Source organism: Catharus ustulatus, chromosome 6, assembly GCF_009819885.2.
Source record: "Catharus ustulatus isolate bCatUst1 chromosome 6, bCatUst1.pri.v2, whole genome shotgun sequence".
NCBI lineage: Eukaryota > Metazoa > Chordata > Aves > Passeriformes > Turdidae > Catharus > Catharus ustulatus.
Genome location: NC_046226.1, coordinates 55,280,437 through 55,296,707, shown reverse-complemented (window position 1 = coordinate 55,296,707; position 16,271 = coordinate 55,280,437). Strand labels below are relative to the sequence as shown.

The 16,271-nt window shown below is 40.8% G+C and overlaps 1 long non-coding RNA gene across 1 annotated transcript; it reads right to left on the bottom strand.

Annotated features, from left to right (window-relative positions):
- Positions 1-9,012: 9,012 nt before the first annotated feature.
- LOC116997223 lies at positions 9,013-14,977 on the bottom strand. The gene is made up of 4 exons (XR_004418136.1): positions 14,868-14,977; positions 14,678-14,764; positions 14,327-14,374; positions 9,013-9,304 (listed from the first exon to the last, which is right to left on the bottom strand). It is a non-coding gene; the product is annotated as an uncharacterized LOC116997223 (long non-coding RNA).
- Between the last annotated feature and the right edge of the window lie 1,294 nt (positions 14,978-16,271).

The window sequence follows — 16,271 nt, the reverse complement described above, 5'->3', positions numbered from 1 at the left end:
CGGGCGCTCGGGCGGCGGCTCCGGCGCAACTTCCCCGCCGCGGCTCCGCCGCGCGCCCCGCACCGCCGCATGCAAATGAGGCGCGCGGCGAGCACCAATCGGCGGCGGCGGGGGAACGGCCCGTCCAATCACGAGCGAGAGGGGCGGGCAGGGGGCGGGGCTCGGGGAAGGGCGCGGGGAGCGGGCCGTACCGGCTCGGGGCGCGGGGGCCGTGCGGGGCGGCGGGCGGGGGTCGGCGCTTGTAGCGGGGATGGCGCAGGCGGCCCCGGGGCCCGGAGCACCCCACGGGAGCCTGTGGGGCACGGCGGGTACCCCCAGACCGAGCTCGGGCCGGGGCAGCGCGCGGAGCGGGGGAGCCAGCGCGGGACGCCGGCTGCACGGGACGAGGGCGCCCCCGCGCGGCCGCGAGTGTGGCTGCGTTTCGGGCTCGGCTCCTCCAATGCCGATCATTTCATTACTTAATTTAACTTTAAAACGCGCTCTGCAAATCTTCCGACAAGATGCAGCCCCCACAAACATCCCAAACCCGCTGCTATTCACGGCACCCCGATCCAGGGAAACACGATAAAGCAAAAGAGAATGCGTGTCCTTGATAATGCTGCCACTGTGACAAAGTGTAAAAAGCCTCCTGCCCAAAGGATGACATTTTTATCTGTTCGTTCACACGGATTCTGAACTTTGCTCTCTATTCCTGCCATATTCTCGCTGTTTGTAGGATATATGTGAAGGAGTATGAATAGAAGCCTAAAGAGAGTAACTTCAAAACTTCTCACAAAAGGTATTTTCACATCAAAACTATTGCCAAGAGAGATCTTACGCAGTCCTTAACTACGGACTAAAAAAAAAAAATATATATATATATACACACACACACACACATCTTTTCCACAGCAACGTTCCTTACAAGATACAGCTTCCAACTATTATCAGTTTCAATACCTGGATTTCCAGAGGTAAGTCCAAAATGACAAATTGTACCATGAGGACAAACTTTGCAGCAGGGTCTGTTGCAATAGGACAACGGGAAAGGTTTTTTTAACTGGCAGAGGGATGGTTTAGACAATACAGGAAAGAGATTTCCTGCTTCAAAACTACAAGGCTTGCCTTTTTGTATTGCAGTATATCCATTCCTTAGTGTCAGTAAGAATGTATCATAACTATTAGGCATGAATTAAATACTTGAAAAATCATCTATTTTACTTATGCACTTCTGCTCACAGGATCAAGCAGCTTTGGTTTATACTAAAAGATAAAATGCTTAACAAAGTGTCCTAACGTCCACCAGCTGAACCCCAAAACTGCTTTTCTTTTTTACATAAGATCATCTTTTATCTCTCTTATATTGAAACCCAGCTATGATGCAGCTCTCAGCTTTTTCATAGGCTCTCCCCATGAAATCGTGAACACGCAGCAAAAGTTGGCTAATAAAACCAGACCTAATTCCCTCAAAGTAATTCCAATTTATGTGGAAATCTTAGCACCTCAGCATCTCATTTGTGCTCCAGTGTCAGCTCAGAAACGGGTATTTTTACTGCACAACTGATTCCTTGCTCAGGTGTTATTTTACAGATCAAAGCTAACTCCGCTATTTTGGTGTGATTTTAGGCTATATTTTTAAGAGCTGACAATACAAAACTCACAGTAAACACAGTAAATAGTGAATGTGAGCCAAGGCAGGACTGATTCAAAGCACCCAGTTTTATGTCTCACGTGTTCAATCAATACTACTTTATTTAAAATTGTCATCCTTTTTCTTACACCTGTATTTAATCCCCAATCTTAGGGTGCCATGGACTACTGCAGACCTCTTAAACAAGACATGTGGTGCCTCCTCAATACCAGGGTATTTCTTTTTTCCCCCCTCTTAGTTCCCCTAAAATCATGCACAGAATACCTGTGTCTTCACAAGGATCACTGCAAGAACGGGAATGGGGCAAAAAAAGGCAACAGAGTTGGCCTCTCTCACCAAAAATCCTTCATGCTTTGTGATGCCTCTTTGCAAAAGCTTTCTCTAAAACTCATCCTGTTCTCTCTTAGGATTCATTTCAACCACAAAAGCAAGGCTAAATTGGCACAGAGAATTGCTACACAGATGGCAAATAGGAACTTGACATTATTTAGGAAAAATGCAGCTGTGCAAGCACTCAAAACTCCTACAAACCACTTCTGTTCCTTCCTTTATCACACTTCTCCCATACTCCCACACAGTTTGTTATTCCTGCCATTCCCTGTAATTTAACAACACCAAAAATTATCTGGTTTAACAAGCAGTGTCTGCTTTCCCACTTTCCTCAGACAGGGTTTTCTCATCGTAGTATTTATTTATAAAAGAAAAAACTTCGCCAGATAAATCCTTCTCTCCTGCTGCAGAGGTATCACCAGACTTTTCCACAGGGGGAAAAAAACATTAGAACAAAAGCACCCCTAAATGTGGAAAGGATTTTCCTTACTGAAGATTTAAACCTCTAACTCCAAGATGTTGAACCCAATAAAGACAAAAAGTCATACATCAAAACACCCATAAAAATAACTTAACATTCCTTGATTTATAAGGCACAAGAAGTACTCAGCCTTTTTTTGTTTGTCTGTATCTGTTTCAACTGGAGCCATCAGGAATCCCACGTTATTTTCACACAATAAAAGCAAAGTTGCCACAGACAGATTTTCTCATAATAATTTCTCTCTAAAATTAGTGTTAAAGTAGAAAGCACCAGAAGACTTCCAGGAACATAAACAAAGCAGATAAAACACATAATAGTGGAAGTTCCATAATAAACAAAAACACAGGACTTCGGAAACTCAATTTTCCTTCATGTAAAGGGCTCACATATGAGCTTTTGTAGCTCTGATGAGCTACAGGGGTTTAGAATTTGAATTTAAAGTACACCAGAATTAATTAGAAATGAAAAGCCTTCACATTTCTCTGATACACAAAAAGCAACTGGATAAATAGCAAACCTATTTTAATAATAAACACTTTTTAAAGGATTTACAGCAGTCAAAAAAAAATGCAAAATCTCCATAGACTTATTCTGTACTTTTTAAAGCAATACTGAGATTGACCTGTTAGTGTTCAAACCACAAAGCTCAGTGAATTTCTAGGAAATAAAATTCATATATATGGTATTGAGCAGCATTAACATCCCTTACCTCCAGGCCCCACATAAGCTGATTTTACTCACTTGAAGCCAAGAAGACTCAAGAATTTCCAACAGGAAAAAAAAAAAAATTAATATCACAACTAGCCTTAACAGAGCCCTCGAAGAAGCTGCTTGATTGGTGCAACCAACCTCTCATAGCAGCACCAAAAAGAGAAAGGCCCTTTCCAAACCTTATTTAAAGCAGCTGTGGGAGGGAGTGTTAATGAGCCCAAAGGTTCAACAGCTGGTGGGCTTCCATGGATGTTGCTGGAAATTTCCTTCTCAAGCTGCTGTCTCTGTTTTTGAACATGTGCTAATGGCATTTTCCTTGTGTAGCTACTTCATTAAACTGCATTTTATCTGCAAGATTCTGAACTATTGTTGTTAATAAACAAAGATAGCTGCTGTCTGATATCTGAAAATCAGTGTGAGCCCAGACAGCAGGAGATGTGGGGGGAGCAGAGATGAAACGTGACTAGAGCAGGTGAATCACATATCAAGTCTAAATTAAATGGGGAAAAAAAAAGAAAAAAAAAGAAGTGTTAAGAGAATTCATTTTGCATATTTACAAAGCGCCACTGATGAAGAGAAAATGTTCATCTGGTATGTTTTCTAGCATGTAACAAAGCAAAATCCCCATCCAGCCCTCAACTTTCTGTCTAACTGGAGTTGCTGCTCCAGTATTTGCAGTGACCAAATATTCCCTGCTGACCCTACCACTGCCAGGTTGCTGTATTTTCCCAGCTGGAGAGAAACTTTATTCAATGTGTAATAACTCAAATTATTCCCCCATTCATTTTGTTCAAAATGGCCTCTGCCAAGGTTACAATACTTACCTTTCAGAATGTCTTGATTGGTAATTTAGGTAAATCTACTTGATAGTGCTAATTAAAATTTTAAAAGAGATCATCGAATCTCATGAATGTAGAAATTGAGGAATAATACTGTCCCTTGTGTAAACTTTTCAGATGGTTAGAAGTCACTGAAATCAGAGAGTGTGCTGAACAAATCTTCAGGCTGTTAATAATAAATGGGCATCTCACCTTCTCCCTGTCTTGGTTTTGTCTGTGATCTAGCATAGCCTAAAACTACATTTTGCTATTAACAGTTCCTATCAAGAGAAACACTCCTGCTTGACAAATCTTGCCTCATTTTTTTCCTACTCTACTATTTAGCCTAATAAAAGACATTTCTTGTCCTTACATAACTTGCCTTGCTCGTATCCTTAGGCTGTCAATTAAAACATAATTTCTATTTAAATAAGATCAGGAACTTAAATTTGCTTAGCATAAGAAATCAGCCCAGATAAGCTTTACTGTTATTTATAATGACAGATAAGGCAGAACTTCTCAAAATTAATACTGTCAAGTAAGAAGGGGTCATGTCTATCATGACTAATAGTGACTGTTAAGCAGGACCATTTAAAAAACTTTAATTGCTGAAGATTTTATATTACAGCCTGCTTCTGACACACATTTTCAGGTATGAAAAGCATAAGAAGTACTGAGAATCTATTAAGAATATCTTTTCTACACTCAAGAGCTGCCTTTTGTAGCAGATATAATTGGAGTGATAAGGAACTTGGAGTGAAATCTCTGTGCACAAATGTATCAGATGCCCAAAATGAACAAATAAATGGTTTGCTGCTGCTGCTGCTGCACAGACAACTTCTTCAGAGATCCTCCAAAGCAAACTGATCAGGTTCCAATCAGGTACAAACTGGTCAGCATCACCTTTATCCTTGGGAAAGGGGTGGAACAAATGAGCCTGGAAAGCATTAAGGACAAAAAGGTGATTTAGAATCACAGAGTTTGGATTGGAAGGGACCTTCCACTTACTTCCCTCCTGCCCTGCCATGGGCAGGGACGCCTCCCACTAGACCAGGTTGCTCCAAGCCCCATCCAGCCTGGCCTTTGAAGCCTTCCAGGGATGAGGATTCCATAACATCTGTGCCAGTGTGTCAGCACCCTCACAGGGAAGAATTCCCAATACTTGGGAATACTTGGATTGCAAGTGTGTGTTGCTGGGTCTTGTTGAGTTTCTCATCAACAAACACCCCAAAGTCTTTTCCAGGCTGCTCTCAATCCATTCTCCATCAATTTATGAGGGGGAAATGATGTCAGACTAATCTTTCAGCCCTCCACAATGACATCAGTATATGATGGATAAGGGAAGGGCAGTTGATATTATCCTCACCACAGCAAGGCTTTTGACACTCGCTCCTGCAACATCCTGATTGACAAATTGACACCTGGGTAAATGGCTCCTTTCAATCCAAGTGGAATACAACTGGATAAAAAGACCTGTTGGAAAAACAAGCTGGATGTGAGCTGGGAAAACATCCTTGTGGCAATGAAAGCCAGCAGCATTCCAGGAAAAGCACCGCCACCAGGTGGAGGAGGTGATCCTTCCCTCTGCTCAGACCGATGAGACTCAATGGAGTCATAGTCCAGCTCTGGGTTTTCCAGCACAAGAGAAGTGCAGACAAACTGGAGTTAGTCCATCAAAGGGACACAAAGATGATTCCGGGACTGGAGTTTCTGCCATTTGAGAGGCTGAGAGGTTGGGACTGTTCATTCTGGAGAAGCTGGGACAGTATCTCTGTCTATAAATACCTGATTAATAAAAAAAGGGAAAAGGTGGGCTCTTCTTAGTGATGTCCAGGGAAAGAACAAGAAACAGTAGCCCCAATCTGAAATACAAATTATTCCATTTGTATTTAACTCCCCACCTTTTACTGTGAGGGTGGTAAAACACTGGAACAGGTGAAACAGGTGAAAACCTGGAACAGGTTTCCCAGGGAGGTCGTGGAGACATGGTCAGAGATATTCTAAGCCCAACTGGACACAATCCTGGACCAGCTGCTTTAGCTGACCCTGCTTTGTGGGCTGGATTAGGTGATCTCCAGAAGTGCCTTGCAACCACCAGAATCTTGCTCTTTCCACTGCAAAGGATAGAGGAACCATTTCCAACACAACTTCCCCTTTCCAAAGTCTGCCTACATTTGGAATGACTCTCCTCACAAACTTTCAGCACTGCTGCTGAATTCTCTGATCTTTAAACATTTCTGGTTCATTTCGTCTTTGATCTCTCTCAATTCAGCACACATTATATAGGTTAAGGTATCTTTAAATCAAACACTTTCTAAAAATGAAAGCAGTACTGAAGATGCTTCCTACACTTTTTAGATTCAGGAAAGAGCCTCCCTCCCCAGCAGCTGTTTCATTTGTGATGCATTTATTCCATGGGTGTTTTCTGAAAAAAAAATTTGAAGTAGGAAAAGTAATCTCAGAAACAACCAATGGCATTTTACCTGATTTAAAATGTAGCCCTCAACAAGTATGGAACATTTATGTCCTGAGCTTTGGAGTGTATGAAGACAAGAGGTGATATAAAAATGCTCTTTTAAGTGCACCAGACAACTGAGCAAGTCTTATAGTAGGCCTTATTATGGAACTACAAAAATTGTGGACCTATGTTGGATTATTTTGCCCAGTAAAATGACTGTGATGACAAAGGGTGGCAAAACCTGTCAGAATAAGAAAGATTAGACTAGAACGCATTAAATTCCTGGATAAAAACTTTTCACAGTATCAGACTGTCTCAATCACTATCAGAAATCTTATCAGTGAGGATTGGTGGGGGGAATTATATTTTACCTGGAATCAGATCAAATGAAAGGAGTAAAAGAATATTTACTTCATCACACAACAATATTCAAGATGAAGTGTGTACTGAAACTTACTGAGGTCTCTTTTTCCAAACCTCCTCTTTTCATTTCACTCTTACTATTAATTACAATTTTACAGTGCCTGCATTTTCTTCCTAATGCAGGAATCAAACAACCAGAACATTCTGAGAGCCATCAGGCATTACTAAATAGCTTCAGACAATTATGTTGTTCTTCAGCATTTAAGAGCTTCTAATTTATAACATCCAGCTAAAAAGTTACAGCAGGATAAACTTCCCCAGTCACCCAGATCATTTGCTCTGATCCAACACCAGGCCTGCCAAGTCTGTGTATGGTAGCTACCAGTGTAAAATAACTCTTTGGAGGCACTTGAAATAATCTCAGTTATCTGGTCATGGAATCCATTGCTATATCATGTCTGTGTGGAAACCTGCTGCACTCCTGTGTGCCAAAACACACATTTGGAGGAACTTCATGTCAAAATTGCACTTATTACTGCAGCCATTCACTGGCTGTAATATCAACCTGTCTCATGAGGCATTTGATAGAGCAAATTATGTGTATTGATTGCAACGGATGTGTGTCATGTTTCCTGAGATAATGTTCATATCCTCAGCTCTCCCTTATTAGCCAGGAACACAGTATTGATGAGAACATTATCAAGACTCTATCACTGTGATTAAAAAGCCAATGGAAATAATAGTCATAGAGAAAGAATTACAGCTAAATATTGTATTTTTCATAACCCTGGACAGTCAGGAAGGTGCCAGGAAACCAAATGAAGTATTACCCTCTAAGAGCCCTGTGAAGTGGGTGCCCCAAAGCTTATCAGGCCGTGCTGAGATCAGTAGTTATCGACAATGGCAAACAGCGCTGAAAAGAATTGAACTTATTGAGAATGTTCAAGGTCAAAACCCACCTCTGTCTTGCCTGGGATCATTCAGAACCCTTGGACAACAGCTGCAGGTTTGTTGTGGTACTGAAATACACCGAGTGTAGCAACACCTTCCTAGCTACGACTCTATCATCGTCTACACCGGCTGTGCCTGAGTTCTGCTTCCCCCGGTCGTGTTAAACCTTTATTTTCCCAAGGAATCCCGAACCCGACAGGATTAGCAGCTTTGCCGTGTCACTGCCTCCCTCTTGAGGTAGCACTGCCGCAGCAGCGCCGCATTTAAACTGCTCCAGGCTGCCCCTCAAACGTGTGAGAGCTCCACAAGGAGCAACATGCGGGATGCTGAGGGGCAAGATGAAAGCACAGCCGTGTGAACAAGCGCTGTCTGTCACTCCTCGTGTGCGATGGGCATGTGTGCGGGCTCTGACGAGGCGCTACCCAGGTGGCACAGGTGATGCTGTCCCCACACTGTCACAAGGTCCTTGTCTCACCGAGGGACCGGCATGTGCAGCACTGGCACACCGAGAGTGCAGGATGTCCAGAGTAACATCCCGGCCACGTGGTAGCAAAGCTGCCGCCTTTCTGTTCATCTAATTCAAAATAGAAATCTGCATTCTTTCCTTGTAAACCTTCTTTTTGTCCCTGGTAGTTGTTTTACCAGGACCTGAGAGTGCTAATATCGATCAGCCACCTCTCAGGAGCTCACATTTAGCCAGCAGAGAAAGACCGGAGGCCTTACTTGACGCATTCCACAAGAATCTTTATTTCATGCAAAGGGTGGTCAAGCAGAATCTCTCAGAGACAAAGGGCAGACAGTCATATTTATAGGGTCAAGGGGGATGGAAACTACAGCCAATAAAAAGTTTATACAAAGAACAGCATCCAGTCTAAGTCAAAAGTTCTAAAGGTGAACTCACCAATTACACAAACTAATTTCTAACCAATTATCTTCCAAAGTGTTAGAGAGTGACCAAATTCTTAAGGAGTTTGGTTCAGCCTCGGTATCTAGGAGACCTTATCTATTATAGTAAGTTCCAGGGCCAGGGGAAGATGGCTTTGGAGGAATTGTATCATCCACATTTCCTCATCCTTAGGCTAAGCCTCTGGAAGGGGGAGCATCCCTTTCTCTTCACTGGCAAGACAGACTCAGCGCCTCTGCACAGGCTTTTCCACCAAGGGAAGCGCAGTGTGGTAGTGAAACTTTGTCACTGTTTTTTCCTACCCTGCTGCCCCAACTGAGGAGCAGGTCAAAAACTTTGTGGGGCTTCAGGTGCCTCACTGTGAATGGACGCATATCCTGTAAAGTTCAAACATGTTCGTGGGGAAAAAAAAAACCCCTATAATGAATCAGTATTTCCAGCAACAAAATAATTCCTAAAAAAAGCCAAATGTGAGAATATGGGGGAAACCCACAATGAAACATCTTTAACTGCAGAATTCTCTTTTTGCTATGAACTTCTTAATCTTTTACCTTATGACCCCTGATCTTCTTATCTCTGATTTCTCTGGTGAACTCGAGAGCTTTTTCACCTTTTCTACTAAACACCAGAAAACTCTGCCTTCCTACAAAGAAGGAACCTACAGTAAAGAAAGAAAGAAACCTTCAGTAAAGAAACCTACAGTAAAATGCTACAAATTTTTCAGTTTGAGGTAGATTTCATATTGTTTAAATACCTCTGAACCAATGGCATGTAATTCTAATCTAGTAAATAAATGAGTAGTTGCTTAAAATTAGGTTTAAATGTGAATTTTACATCTAAAAATTTTAATTCCTATGTGAAAAGTGTGATATAACTCACCCAGCATGACCAATAATAGTGGCTTTTTTTAAAAGAAAAACAAGCCAGAAACCCAAACTTGTACCACTAATAGGCCACTAAAACAGGAAAGTTTGAGATAAGAGGGAAAATCTTTGTTTCTCTCTCAAAGAACCTGTAAAATGGTTTCAAAGATATCTTTTTATTCTGCATAATATTGTAACACTGTTCTAGTATTCACTACTAAATTATATAATGCCCTTTTTAAAATTTTTAGAAGCCTTTTTCAGTAAGAAGATTTTATCTCGATATGTTGAGAGCAGGAATTTGTAGCTGGACATTTATTGCCAAGTGAGTGTAGTAATTAATGGAAACTTTCTAACTTAATATGTTGGTCAGAAAGCACCTTCCAAAATGCACTGGTCACACTTTTCCAGCATGTCCCTTCCCAGTTTTTATGTGAACGAACCATCTTTTGCCATCTCACCCATCTTGTGAAGATGCAGAATGTGTATCCCACCACGATTTTGTTACAGCAGAAGAGTAGGTGTAATTCCAACCTCAAAAAGTAAAGTCCTGGGGAAAAATCATTAGGGAAGCAATCCTACACTAAGGTTTCTAACCTAATTGTCAGCTCAATACATGCACGTGTTAATGAGCACTGTTGGCTCAGAAACCACCTTGTCGGCATGCAGCCTGAATAAAGATAGCACCATCCACATCCTTGGATCCCTAATTCCAGTTATGACACAGGGCTGCTGGCTATCACATAACCCAGGAATAGTTTTCCAAAAGGAGATGCCTGACACAAGCCAATTTGTTGTTGTCACTCAGGATGAAACACATGCTGGAAGCAATGGGGAGACAATGACCAACTCCCTTTTTTTTTCCCCTTGCCTGCCTCATTGGGAAGGAACTCCCAGGACACATCAGCTGTGTGGAAGAGTCACAGTGTTCTGTAGTGTTCTGGGCATGGCACAGCCAGAAACTGCTCCCTAAAAAATACAGGAACAGTCTGGATGATTCAGTAAAAGTGGGGCTGGTGCCAGGAGACATCAGCACTCAATAAAATGGTGAGTCAGAATGTATCAGAATTGGACAAAAGGATTGAATTAAATGAAGAATGGAGGGTGGATATTGTAGGATAAGTCCTTATGGTTCACAGCAAAACCTCCCTGTTCAAAAGTATCAAAACAGAGGGTGATAGACCCAGGTCTGCCTCCAATCCACAGGGGAATGCTTAAAATAATTCTCAAGTACAATGGGATAGGAAATATTGCTTGCAATCCCTAGGAATGGTAAGGAGGAAAAGGTGGAAACCATCATTGTGGGAGAAGACAGTGAAAAGCCTCAGGAATCTGTCATGCAGAAAATCAAGATATCTCAGCCTTCCATATCATGAAAACTATTTTCAGTTTCAGGAATATGTATGGATAAAAACGAAACAGAAGAGGGATTAGCACATTGTGAAAAAAAGTAAAGAACCTCTCTACCATAAGGAAAAGAAAAGAAAAAAAAACCTTCTCAAATAATATGACAACCAGAGGAATACTGAAAAAGAGTTGTTTACACACTGGGAGAATCAAAAGTAGTTGGTGGTCAAAATTAGGCCAAATTTCCATGCTTAATATGATGTAGTGCTCTTTTTTGTAGCTGAAAAAAAAAATCAAATATTTTTAGGCCAAAAGTAATGAAAGAACAATGTGGGAAACGTGTATTCCTCTTAAAATTGTTTGGAAGACTCAACTGTGCTGTTCAAGCACTGCCCTCAATCCAAGAAAAATAGGAAATGTGACCAAAGCTGGGTAGGAATGCTGGCAGATCCCTGTAGATCTGTGCAGGAGGGTTTAGTGTGTTTATGAGTTTGGTGGTTTGGAAGTTATGATCTGTATTTCATTTTTATCCCTACATCTTAAGTTTCTTGGTAGCATAAAGGGCTTGTAAACCTCTTATAAATATCTTGTAAACATCCAGCCAGGGTGCAGGTAGCAATCAGGAGCTGGAAAGAAACATGTCAATTAACCTGGTAGCTTAGCATCAGCCTCCAGGGGAAAAAAGAAACCCAAAGCACACTAATAATTTGTTACAGTTCCCATGATGGGTCAAAATAATTATTTCAGCAACTTCTGTAAGGAAGATTAACATTTAGAAAGACATAAAAAGTTGGCAGTCTTTAGGATGTGTAAAAATGGACTAAATGTCTAACTAAAGACCCTGTAATTATGAAATTATTTTGCTTTTTCTTTCTCTGGTATATTTTGAGCTTCCATAATTCCAATTTATGCATTTGAGGCGATGAATTTTCTATTAACAGAAAAAATGAGGTCAAATGTACAGAAGAGAACTTGGGCTTAAAGAGCAGGAAAATAATCCACCATTTGTTTTTCATGCATCTACCTATGGTCAAAACAGCCAAGGCTTGTCCAGGACTTTAATTCAGAAGCAGGTTCCTGGCAGTTGTGTAAATATTAAACAAAACAACGGCCATCTTTGCAACCCATAATGATCTAGAACTAATTGCTTTTAGGCAATGGCTGGATCAGCAACTCAAATGCTGACAGCTGGGGCAAAGGGCACCAGCAAACTGCTGGCCAGATGGCAGGCACTAGGCTGGATCAATTAGTCCAGGCTGGAAGAGTTATTTTATATTTATCTAATATCCCACTAACCCCAGGATTTTTGTGCAGCCTTTCATGTTGTCGGAATGAAGATGTTTAAGCAGGTGGTTTATTTTTTGCCACTCTTCCAGCCTTAGATGTCTCCTCTTATGATGGAAAACAGACTGAGAATGGCAGCTACTTCAAGTGAAAAAATAAGGCTAAAATATCCACATCAAAATAAAATCAGATTTTCAAAGGTACTGAAGCTCCTATCAATTCCAGCAACACCAGTAAGTGTGCTGGTGCCCTAGGATTAATTATTCCCTGGGCTCTATTTGCCACCATCTCAAGGGACAAACTTCAATGGCTGTTACTGCTCTTAAAGAGGGCACCTCAAGAGACAGACACATCCATCTTCTAGAATAAAGCTGTTTTTAAAAACTGCCTGTATTGTACAAGTCATTGAAATTATCTTTTAAAAATCAGTTATGTTTAGCATCTATTAATCAGCTAGAGACACTGAAAATGAATAAATTTAAATATATTAAAATGCTTGTGTGTGTGTATTTTCAGGACAAAATAAAGAGTGAAAAAGGAAACATTTTAAACTATATTTGGATAACAACACCCAGAAAATGCGATTTTGATGGGGTCTTGCACTCTGCACTGGGAGTTTGCAGCAATTCCATGGGAAGCTGAGCCATCCAGTCAGTAGAGTGGATTACTACCCATGTGGAGTGCTTGCCAAATGCCAAGTGTGCCTGCCACCACTGTCACCTGGTGGGAGCCCTTGATGTCCCTCTGCTTGTGGGGCATCCCATCCTTCCCAGCTCACTGAAACTGAAAGGCACCAATCCAGCATTTCCCAGGACACCCAAACACCATCGGCTGCCTGACTCAAACCTCTCAGCTGTACCTTGCTGAGTAGATCAAGGGAGAATTTCTACCTCCTATTGCTTTCAAAAACTGTGACATTTCCTCTCTCAGTACCTCACAAATCCACTTGTTTGCCCTTCCTTATTTCCCAGCATCCATATTTTCTGTGGTTACCACAAATCCATTTGTTTTGTTGCCATTCCACTGGCTGCTGTGTTTGTTATTGTTGGTTTTTTCCCCATAAGCTCTCTGTGATGATATTTTATTTTCCAGTCAGTGCCACGATCCCATATTCCCACGGAAACTCAGAAATCACCACTGTAAAGAATAAATTTTTACATTGTTTAGTACCAAACTAATTGAAATTTGAGGTACAAGCCACACTGAAATCCATCATCACTGATGTTAATGAATTATATCAATAATCTCTGTGTATTAGCCTAGAGCCCTACTGATGCATTTAGCTATACACATATCTCCAAAATTTTGAAAGGCACATATCTGATTTTTCCTGGCAATGAAATAATGGCCTGATTTTCCAGTCCTGCTGGGCAGACAACATCTTTAATTCCCTTTAATTTTCTGCAGATTCAAGCTCTGTTCATTTAGGATTCCCTTCTTTCTGTGGAATTGGAACACATGAAATGACACCTATTGTACCAAGGTATATCTTGGATCAGACATCTATGTTTATACATGCAAACATCCAGCATGCTAATTAAGCACTTGACTAATTTAAAGAACATGTGACTAAGTCATACTGAGGGTTGACCCATTTAAAAGCTTAAGAGCTTCTGATTGTAACAACAGATCAAAAATATGGCTGTGTTTGGCTTTAAATCTTTTCTGATGCAGAATGAAGCTTTAATGGGAAAGATCAGGTGGCAAAATTGAGGTTTTATGAACTGCCACTGGGTAGATGCTTCAGACAATGCTGCTAATAACATAGAGAACAATGGAGAAAATGGAGAAAAACTTCATGTGGATGCTCTAACTAGAAAGGAAATAAAATCTGCATTAACAAAAGAGAACTGTGTGTCTATGATGTGAAATCGTTTTAATGATGCAGTTTTGAGGAGTAAAAACACAGAAGTGAGGTATCCAGGATGCTAAAGATGTTTGAACACCCCACTACCTGAGAAGTGCTGCATTTCTTACTCTATTTTTCTTCATTTACTAATCTCAAGGAGTAGATTGCAGCTGTCTTTCCAGCCCTAATTATGAAACACTTTTTCATAATGATGGTCACGAGTAGTTTAAGAAAAGCAATATATTGTTAAGAACAATTAATATAGATTAATTAAATTATATTTTTGGTTAAAAGGGACTAGGTTGAAGACCACTGGCATTACTAACCCCATACAAACCTCAAAGGTTGAAGACAACTGCTCCAAAATCTCTGAAGTCATTCTTGTCTACAGAGAACGAGAGAAGCAAAGAAAAGCCTGTTTGAAACATATAAATATTCTAACACACTTTTCTATATTTGAAGCTAATTTTTTTCCCTAGTGATTTAAATTGAGACCTTTCCCTAATAGCTACAGCAAAGGAGGGTGAAAAATGACAAACACAAAGTAAAGTTTCCTATCTGCCTTTCCCTGATTTTCTTCTATGTGATTTTTTCACATTTTCTGTGCATCTTAGTATCTCACTCTGTCCAATGACAGTCCAATGTGCTATTTCCCATAAAAGCCAGATTTTACTTCCTGCCTGCTTACCTTGTTGTCTCCTCAATGATCCTTTAAAACCCACCTCTTCTGAGGATGTATTTCAGTGTTTTCCATGTTTTCCGTTAGATCTGATGACTGAAAACACAAAATTAAAAAGGCTACGTACAGTGCAAGTTGTACAGCTGCAAATGTGCTCAGACCTATCTGCCAGATGCAGAGATCCCCAGTTTATCATTACCTATCTCTTATTCCATCTCTCTTGCTCACCACAGACCATGTCCAACACCTCAGCACGTGTCACCCAGAGGTTGGCTGACTTTTCAGAGCATGAACTTCATAGCTGTGTAATTGCCAGCTGGAGATATAAAATTGCCCTGGGTGTGAGCTGGGAATGATCACAGACAGAATGTTCTGTTTATTGCATTAAAAAGGATATTAATCTTTGTTTCTATTCATAAATCTCTGGGTTTTTTTCTAAAATAGAACAGCAACCCACTTCTGTCTGTAGTTGCCACACCTACCCCTCAATCCTCTGTCATTATTCTTTGTTGCTCTTTCCATGTTTTTCTGCGCCCTGATGCTTACACCAGGCATGACAGCAGAAGGATGAGTGGAAAAGGTTCCTGAGGTACTGCAAATATATAAATATTGGATATTGATAAAGACCAATTAGAATTTAAGGTCTTGAGAACAGATTAATTACATTATTTCATAGCTGGTCCACATGCAGTAGCTGAATTTGTTTGGTGACTGAAAATACACTCAGTAATACCAATTACATGTTTATTATGTGAGCCTGAAATAGAGTTTTAATGTTTTTCTGACCTTTTTCCTTGTGGCTCAGGGTAGAAAATGTATCCAAGCCTCATCTCTAGATGCATAAATTGGATCTTCTGGAAGATATAAGTTTGAACATCTTTAGCAGAAGGGTGAAAAAGCCTCCTAATCCTGTGATAAGTGTTCTCATCAATAATCAGTTTAATTAAGAAGTGAGTATGCTCTCTCTCGTGCTTTTCTTTTCTGATCTCTTATTTTTAAAGTCATCTTGTGCCCCATGCTCTGTGCTGGAGTTAAATGCTCTGCACTAGAGGCACTCAGAGCGTTGCAGTGAGCTTGGGAACATTTGTAGCTCTGATTTAATGACAGAGGAAGTAGGGACCAAGGCAGCCAGAGAGGGCTGATAGACGCAGGATGAAAGCTTGGGGTGCCTGTGGAACTTAGTTAGCAAAGCAAGAGGCACTACTGACCTGCTACTCAACTAATTCTAGATCCTTCCCTTGGGTGTAGATCACTGAGCTATGTGTAAACCTTATTTACAGCACAATGGTGTGTGACACTGACCTTTTAGTTTGTGTTTAGACTCACTTGAAATACAGCAAAACACAAATGCTAATCACTCTGTCTTTTAATCTCCCCAAATCTTAATTAAGGGCAAAGTGTGGTTTGGATCATGCCTCAGAAAAGTCATGTGGCAGCAGAGAACCAGTCTCCCCAGGTAAGTAAAGATGATTAATTTGGAATTGTTTGAAGTTTGTTTACTTAATGCAGATATATAACAGGAGGCAAATAAGGTGCCACAGGAAACAAATATCAAGATAGGAGAGGGGGAAAAGGAAATAAATGAAGACACCTACAGCCAGAT